At 44.3% G+C, this 9,596-nt stretch overlaps 1 long non-coding RNA gene across 1 annotated transcript; it reads left to right on the top strand.

Annotated features, from left to right (window-relative positions):
* The first annotated feature begins 659 nt into the window (after positions 1-659).
* LOC125753914 (uncharacterized) lies at positions 660-9,271 on the top strand. The gene is made up of 3 exons (XR_007406755.1): positions 660-832; positions 6,404-8,345; positions 9,159-9,271. It is a non-coding gene; the product is annotated as an uncharacterized LOC125753914 (long non-coding RNA).
* Positions 9,272-9,596: the final 325 nt, after the last annotated feature.

Here is a 9,596-nt window from a genome sequence, read left to right as displayed (position 1 = left end):
TTTTCAGCTGCCCATCATTCATCATTTCACTATTGTTAGTGACAACTTTTTTTTTATTTTTTTATTTTTTTATTTTTTATTTATGATAGGCACACAGTGAGAGAGAGAGAGGCAGAGACACAGGCAGAGGGAGAAGCAGGCTCCATGCACCAGGAGCCCGACGTGGGATTCGATCCCGGGTCTCCAGGATCGCGCCCTGGGCCAAAGGCAGGCGCTAAACCGCTGCGCCACCCAGGGATCCCTGTTAGTGACAACTTATCTCAGCCCAGTGGTAAGATTACCCTTTTGAAAGAGAGGTTGTATTTCAAAAGACCTGGAAATGATTAGTCAGGAGGCTTTGATACTGTTCATATCATCTCATGATTGCAAATGGAATGTGGTTAATTAGTTGCCCTATGCTCAGTGTACCCAGACCCTTGTAATTGAGGGGCTGGTGTGGTGTTCTTGCCTGTTGGAGCAAGGAGCCTCATAGTCAGATAGACAAAGAGGGAAGAGAGCAGTATGGTTGTCCAATGAGCCTTTGAAATAAATTGATTCAGACTGTTTGTGGTTTCAAAAGCCACCAGGTACTTGTCATGCAGTTCTCCTTGGTATGTAATTGGTCGTGGTTAGAGTGGGGGCAGGGACCTTGACCTCTGCTTGTCCACTTGCAGCAGCAGGATGAGAACCAACAGCTTAATGAATGTCATCAGCTCATGTCTTCATTTACCTGGCTCAACCCATCTTCTTCAGCTATGGAGATCAGCACAATGAAGAAAAAGTCACTCGAGACCATAGTCTTGTTGGCTTCTGTCCAATGGGTGGCCAGAGGGCCAGAAGCCAAGGACTCTTGGTGAGTGCAGGAGCTTATTGAGCTTTGGCCTCATATCCAATCAGGTGAGTCAATTGAGCAAGAGAAGAACCAGGACAGCCAATGGCTGAGCTCCAGGATGGAGAGATGCCAGAGGAGAAGGTAGAGCATGAGAGAGAGAGAGAGTGTACTCCAGGTTAGTTGGAAAGAGTTGAACAGAGAAACCATTGAGCTCTTTTATTCTCCTTCATTCTCCAAACTAATTTTCCCTAAGAAGCAAAATTTCAGGTTTAATGGACTGTCCCTTACAAAAATCACATTTATGAAAACACCGTGAAGTTATTTTTCCATGAGGAGACATTAGAAAAAGGTCCACAGGAAGCAAAGGAAGGAGACACTGTGTGGGTTAGGAAAGATCATAGATGTTTACACATAAAGAAATTTGGAGGTTGTCTGGGCCACCATTTGCCTTTACTGATGTGAAGAGGCCAAGAGAAGAAGAGTGGTGTGCCCAAGGTTGCATGGGTACAGGGTATAACCTGGCTTCTTTTCACCAGGCTTGGTGATCTTTTCCTATATTCTTTTTGTGTCTCCTTTTATATTTCTAATAGAAAATGACTGTCTATTCCCCTCAACCTCTGGGTTCTGACTCCTGTGCTCTGCAAGGCCCTTCTCCATTCCTCTCCCATCATTGGCCCATGAATGACCTTCTTTTTAGGGTCAGACCACCTGGTTGCAGAAGAATGCATATGACCATACTGGGAATGTGCTGATGCTCAGCAATGTCAGCTGTCTGTCTTCTTCAGCAACCTCTGGCTTCTTGGGTAGAAAAAGCTATCAGGAAGCAACTAGAAACCCAAACTAGATGCTTTGTATGTACTAAACTAAATTGCAAACTGCTTGAAGGCTAGGACTTTCCTTAGTCTCTCCTGTAAATCCAGGGCTTAATATATAATTTGGCACATCATAGGTGTTCAATAAGAATTGTTGAAAAGAAATGAATGAGTGTCCACAGGAAAAATGGAATGATCTTCAGAGTAGTCAGAGGAGGTTCCCAGAGTAGGTGTAGCCTAAGCCAGGCTCCCAAAACATGGCTACTGGTAATTCCTTTATTTATTTATTAAATGTATTTAAAGAAGCATTTATTGGGCCAGGCATTCTTCTAAGTGGGGAAGGAATTGCCATTGTTTATGTAGAGGTTAGTTAAGGCTTCATTTATGAAGAGAGAAGTGTGTCCTGTTCTATGAGAGATCACAGTGCCGGGATCCTACTAAGAATCTTCCTGCCCCCAACCCCTTGCTCCCTAGAACATTCTTTTTATTTTATTTCCCCCCATAGACATCCTGGTAGTGAATTGGGCTGGCTGGCTGACACACCTGGGAGGGTGAAATTGTGGAATGCAAAGGTGTGGCAGTGACACCTGGGCGACTCAGTGTCCTGAAGCTTTGAACCTCAGGCCCCAACTTTCCCTGGAGTCTTTTCTCCAGGAGCCAGTGGCCTTCAGGTGGCTTATCCAATGTGGGGCTCTCCTCCAGGATTTTGAAATTGTGGGCAAATTTGTGCCTGTGTAGCAGGAACCTGGATTCTGCATTCTAGATTAGAAGCTTAAATCTGTTCTAGGGCAGCATCCACCTGTTCTGGGAGATATCCCTGGGGACTTCCCTAGGAGGCAGCTGTGAAGTTGGCAAAGTCATCCTAAGGCACATGCTCCAACCTAAGCTTATAAATATTCTGCTTGATGACACAGAGGACTATGTGCATTCTGTGGAAATGATAATATTAACTAGTGTGAGGCTGTCATTTGGATATAAATAAAGAGGTGACCCTGGAGAGTGGGAAAGTTGGGGTGACCACAGTACATGTGCCTTTCCCATGGAGAAGATCCATGGATATCATCAGATTCTAAAATGGGTGGTTGATCCCAAATGGTGGAGTTGACCTATCCAGTGTGTATAAGGGAAGTTGGCTTCTTAGGGGCAGAGATGTACATTGTCAGTCCTGTAAAGGAAAAATCAATCTCCCATGTGTCTCCACTCTCAAAACTCATGACAACACCTCTTCACTTCTGACACACTTCTGTCCCACACATCAATTTGGTGACACCAGCTAGATGTCCTACAATGTAACTCTGTTCTGATACTCCCTGGCATTATTGTCAGATCCCACTGGTGAAGGGCGCAGTTCCACAACACTACCTACTTCAGACACCAATCCCGAATTCAAATTATCACCTCTATTTCTGACTGAATGGCTATAAATTAGAGGTTCCCATGACTCCCTCATCTGGTTCAATCAATTTGCTAAAGTGGCTCACAGAATTCAGGAAAAACAGTTTACTTACTAGATTATAGATTTATTATAAAAGATACAACTCAGAAAGAGCCAAGTGAAAGAGATGTTTAGGGCAAGGTGTGCGAGAAGGGGCGAGAAACTTCCATACCTTCTCTGAGTCTACTGTTCTACCAGCACCTCGGTGAGATCACCAACCTGGAAGCTCACCCAACCCAGTCCTGTGTTTCTGTGGAAGCCTTATTACATAGGCATGATTGATTAAACCATTAGCCATTGGTGATTGAACTTGAATCTCCAGCCTCTCCTCTCCCCAACCCCCCAACACCCTGGTCTGATTGCAAGGAGGAACTAAAGTTTCAACCAACTAATGGTAGCTCTCCCAGGCAACCAGTCCACCTCCTAGGGGCTTTCCCCCCAAATACATCTGCGGTGTGGTTGAAAAGGGCTTATTAGGATTAATGAAAGACAACTTTATCTTTCATTGCCTTTTTGCTTCAGAAACTTCAAGGGTTTTAGGAACTCTGTGCCAGAAATGGGGATGAAGACCAAAACATACATTTCTTATAAATCACAGTATCACAAATCCTGTGTAGTTGTATATTTTACAGAAGGCTTTGATCTTTCTGCTGAACAAGTTGAGAGAAAATGTCAAGGTTGTCCTCCCAGAACGTAATGACAAAGCAGCTTCAAGGAGAGGCCAGTCAAAGGAGCACCTGGTGGTGCCCATGTGGGCTCTGCTTTGGACAGACCCTTGCTGAGAGGGCATCTAAGACAGCTGGCAACCCTGTTCTAGCACCTGTGTGGTTCTGCAGGGGAAAGGTGCAGACCTGTCTCATGCCTCCAGCCCAGGGCCAGAGAGCCCAGCCCATCTCCTGCCAGTGGAAAAATAGACATTTGTCTGTGCAAACTAAGATGGTGAAGCCCTACTTTCCATGAGATAGGAATAGGGCAATAGAAAATTCTGACCCAGTTGTTCCCGCTGCAGAAAATCATGATCATTTTGTATGCAATGATTTAATGTATTATTATTTAAATATTGTTTCAAATGGCTGGTTTTTAGCCCAGTACCGATACATTTTGCTTCGAAGAAGGGCAGTACACATTTTAAAACACTTTTATATATGTTGTCATGAAACACTGGCCTCAGTTCTCTCATTTAGGAGTCGTGGGGACTGAACAAGAGCTAGGGAAATGATAGACATGCCAGCTCAGCTTGATCTACAGCCCTGTGTTAAGAAGGATTCTGAGGCCACTGGTGAGTGCTATAGGAAGATGCTTCCTGATTGGTCAGCTCTGCCAGGAGTATAGGAGGAAGGGTGTTGGTACGTTAAGCCTCATAATGTTTATTATCTTTTCCAACCATGAGATTCCAGGACTCTAGGGTAAGGGTCAGCAAATTGCAGCCCTTGGACCCAATGCAGTCCACTACAAGTTTTCATTTAAATAAAATTTTGTTGAAACACCATTGCACTGCTTTTTCACACTATCTGTGGCAGCTTTTGCCTACATGGCAGCTGAGTAGCTGTGACAGACACCATAAGGCCCACAAAGCCTAAAATATTTACTATTTAGCTCTTTACAGATAGAGCTTGTCAATTTTGTTTTACGGTACTTAAGACACGTTTTAAAAAGGTGTACATCCAGGGAAGTAAGTGTTAACAATGATTAAGTAAGTCAGTTCATTTGATACAGACAACATTTATTTAACACTTCATAAAGCAGGCAGTCTCTGTTCCCAAGGGGCTGGAGAACTGCACAATGGTGTAGAAGGGTGAAGAATAAGGTATAAGGAAGGGACAAATAGAAAATGAATAAAGAACAAGAAAGTAAGTGTAGAGCCCAGAGGTAACTTCACACTTGGGGATTGGCTGAGTGGATATACTACATTTCTGGCTGAGCAGAGCATTTACAGGGAAATGAACTTTATTGAAGATTTGGTTTCCTGCTGTGGCACCTGGGAACATCTCCAACTGGGGCCTAGAAATGTCTTTCAACCTTAGGAAGACCTTAGTAGCTTTATCAAGCAAGTGAGGCACCCCGAAGGAGAGGACCTTGCTCAATATCATAATGCCATGTACAACTACCTAGGTGTCCCATGGGGCGCTGATTCATTCCACTGCAACTCGTGGGCTTCACAGAAGAGAACATCTTCATTCAGGGCAGAATTTATTTAATTGGTTCTAGGGTAAGAATTTCACACCATGTTTTCAAATGTAACCTGGGAAGCCAATGATTTTTTGTTTGTTTATTTATGTGCAAGAAAGGGAGCATGGAAGTCCCTGCCTATTGGTGGAGTTCAGGCACTTTGGTTGTTCAACAGTTTGGGTTCTCCAAGAAGTAGGTACTGAAACAGGAGTAGGCAGGCAAGAGATTTATTGAGGGAAATGCTTTTGAAGGATACAGAGGGAGAGGGCAGAAGCAGGTAGGCCTTGGACCATAATGTTGGTCTGAGCCCTGTGAAGGGAGAGAAAGGGAGGAAAGAAGAGCCTCAGACCCCATGGCAGCTCCAAGAATGTCTTATCTGGGCTGATGGAGCAACGTTGCATGGGCAGAAAAAGATTGGCTCAGACCCCTATCATGCCCAGCCATTGATCAACAGGAACCTATGGAAATGTGGCCTTGGCTGAAATGTGTAGTGGATTTTTAGGGGCAGCATCTAGAGGATGTTTGCCAACTATGCTCCTGTAGCAGGTTCTCTTGAAGAGGACGCTGGGGAGTACATCTCTATGATGCTACAGCATGCATTGTTTGCCTGCACACCCTTGCCAGGGTCTGTGCCAGGCCTGGAAGCTATGAGGATCTAAGGAACATTGTTCCCATCACCAGGGAGCTCATGATCTAACCAGGAAGATCAATTTGCACACCTGGACAAGGGAATGTGCATCAAATCATGGCACAGGCAATAATAAAAGGAGAATGACAGCAGCCTGAGATTGGCAGGAACAATGTGTGGTAGTGGTTCAAAGAGGCATCCTTGGAGGAGAGCTTGGAATGTTCTCATTAGGCATTACGACGGGCATGTGTGCTGGGTGTTCTGCATCATTTTCAGCCTTGCCCACGCCCACGGGTTGCCTCCACCTATTCAGCATTCACTGAGTATCTAACCAAGTACTAGGCTCCATGCCAGCTACTGTGATTATGTGGGTCCCTGGTCACAAACAAGCTCATGATATAGAGGGGCCTCACAGACACGGATGAGTCATTCAAAAAAAAAATCTACGGAAATATGTGTGGGTTTGTGTGGGATTCCTAATGACTGGAATCCAGCTACTATTCACAGTGAGACACAAACAATGGGCAATTTCTGGTTTCTGTTCCTAGGGCTTCCAGGGTGGTGCCCGGAGATCTGTGTGGTTATGATGTACCTGGAGACTTCCGATAAAAGAGTCCTCTGACCACACTTTAATGACTCTAGGGAGGCAAGAGAGAGAAACCCACAAGCCACTTGGAGGTTTGGCTGTTACAGTCTATTTAGAAACTTTGGTAACTGTAAAAAAGTATTAGCAAGTAAATATATGTGAATATGTATTTTGTTTACGTTATGGGGCAAAAACTGGCAGCCATAGGCTGAATTATCTTGAAAATCTGTGGAGATCTTTTTGGCCTGAACAGTTGCCAAATTCTAAAAAAAATTGGAGGTTTCCATAAAAGTCATCTTTCCTGTCTCTCATGAAGATAAAGAGCCCTGACAACACAGCCTACATTTTCCATGCAATGTTTGGCTGGAGATGGTAGATGCCCTTAGATGGGTTATGTACGCCCCATTTGACGTCAGCCCCCGCTACTCCCTATTAATTACACCTAACCCATTTTTCTCATTTATATTACCTGCCTGGTGCTAAGATGCTTTTGGATTTGTGATACATTGGACAGACTCCCCAATTCAATTGGCAAGTGTGTTTGTCTCTGTGTGGTTCTGCCCTTAAGTAGTGCAGACTGAGCCCAAATGGAAAAGGGTTTTTATCTGGCCACGACACAGCCATCAATGGTATGGATCACTGGGCACCTCCATTAACAGAAGTTTGCACAGATCTTCTCTGGGTTGAAAGACTCATCCCAGGACCAGGTACTCAGAAAATGCCTGCAGTAGGAAGATTTACCTGGTCACAGGAGCCAATTTCTCTACTTAAGACTATCATCAACCAACTATTTAAGGACAAACTTTGACATAGCCTTAAGGAAATTAAAGCTAAAGCTACTATTCTCTGAAGGCAACAGAACTCATAGAGTCAAAAGCAAGGAAACACACACGCAGATATGTACATAGATATTCTCACAGATATGTATGATATGGATCTAGATGCACATATGTATTAACATACACATGATTTGGGGAATGCCGGAGAAATCACTGAACGGAGAATGGGAATAAGCGGTAGTTTGTGAGAAACAGAAAGGAAATGAATCTAAAAACTCTCTGTGTTTTAAAGGTTTATTTATTTATTTAAGAGAGAGAGAGAGCGCGCACATGTGCACACGTGCGAGTGCGTGAATGGGCAGAGAGGCAGAGGGAGAGAATCTTCAAGCAGACTCCCCAGTGGTCATGGAGCCTAACTTGGGCTCAATCTCACAACCCATGAGATCACAACCTGAGCCGACACTGAGAGTCAGACACCTAACTGATTGAGCCGCCCAGGTGCCCCTAAGAATAGGAATAAGAGAATAAGAATTCTCTTATGAGTGCTAACATGAAATCACAGGAAGATAGGTTTTGGAGTCAGATGGCCTCAGGTTTAAGTCCCAACTGCACCACATGCTAACTGTGTGACCTCAAGCATTTTAGTTAACTTCTCTGAGCTCTACTATTTCATTCTCTGAAATGGGTGTACATATTCCTACCCTTTGGGTTTTCATGGGCCTGGCCTATGGTAGGTGCCAAAAGATATTGTTTCTTTTAACCAACTTGAACCTACTGCCTTGTTTTGCACCCCGATGCCCAATACTCTCTGGGACTCTGAAGTGGGAGCAGATCTAAAGATACCCTTTCCTTTTCCATAAGTGGATCTTGTAGCTAGCTCAGAGATATGAGGGACCTGGTACTAGCTTGGGACTGCTTCGTATTCTTAGAGCATTTTCTAATCAACTTTTTCTGGTTTTCCTGGTGCATACTGTATTCTGCGAGTAATGGGCCCAAGAAAACCCATGCAGGTGGCATGATCTGGATGCAATGGGTCAAGATCCAGGAGCCCATGAGATACCTGGCTAGTTCCAGACTTCTGGTACTTTCACACCCCTCTGCCCACTCCATGATTCCTACTCTCAGGTAAGGAGCATTTTGCACCGTAATCTCCACTTCAGAGGTGAGCTGTGGCCATGCCCATCACTTGTGCTCTCCTGGCCCACGAGACCGCCCTTCCCCCATGGGGAGTTTTGCCCTCCTGCTCCCAGGAGGATCCCTCATGGGTGGTGCTCACCAGGTCTGTGCTCTTTGGTTGGGGCTGGACCGGTGATAAGAAGCTGGGTGGGCTCTGTACTCTAATACCACACTTGCTATCCCTGGTTAATGTTTTTCTCACATCATTCCACCTGGAGCATCTGTTTGTATTGTTTATCAAACCTTAGGGTTTGGATGAAACATTGCTGGCCATGGGACAAGCTGGGAACATGGCCAGCCTTTGAACAGGACTCTCCCCACATTCTCTCTGTTACCCTTGGCTCTTCTCTTTATAGCCATCTTTCACTGCATCTTCAGACTTTCATGTTCCCTAATTCCCTGTGATGCCCAGTACCTTCCTCACCTTGGTCTTCCCTCACCTGCTGTGCCTCCTATGGGTTACCCTTCCTCCCACCTGAACATCTGAGACCTCAACTGCTCTCAGTTAAATGTTAGCAATAGAGCAAGCTGATCTAGCCCGTGTTTGGGAATCACATAACTGCCTTTCAATTGTTAATGTGTGGTTTACGAGGTTTGTGTCCTTAGAAAAAGTATGTAATCTTTCTGGGCTGAATGTACACATTTAAAAAATGTGAATGCTAACCTCTATTTGTCGGTCTAACTGCCATTTTCTCCATAAATAATAGTGAAGTTCTTTTATTTCTTTCTTCTTCTTTCTCGCTGAACTACACATCCTGGAAGCCAAGGCTGAGTCTGCAAGAGAAGATTAAAGATCTGTTTTGTGTGTGACGAGCTGAAGTAGAAAAAATCATAGGACTTAATTCTGGCTTCAATTTTCAGATGGGTGATTTTTGGCAAGTTACTGAAACTTTCTAATTTTTTTTATGGTGTCATCTTTAAAATGATAATAAAAATAATATCTCCCTCATGCCTATGATTGTGGGGACCCTTACACGAGAGGGAATGTGTGATGGTGCTTCTACATGGTAAAAATCTATGCAAACATCAGACTCAGTTGCTGCTATGATATTCTAACTTCTGCCGGGAGAGAAGCCCTTTGAAGGCTAGCTCTCGCACCTGCTTTGCTGCCTTCTTGCTTTTCTGCTATGGGGTTGTGAATTTGTGGATAAAGGGGAGTGGAGACTGGTACATGAATGTCCATGACAGCATTATTCAAAA

The sequence above is a fragment of the Canis lupus genome, chromosome 28 (assembly GCF_003254725.2).
Source record: "Canis lupus dingo isolate Sandy chromosome 28, ASM325472v2, whole genome shotgun sequence".
NCBI lineage: Eukaryota > Metazoa > Chordata > Mammalia > Carnivora > Canidae > Canis > Canis lupus.
This window is presented reverse-complemented; position numbering and strand designations above follow the sequence as displayed.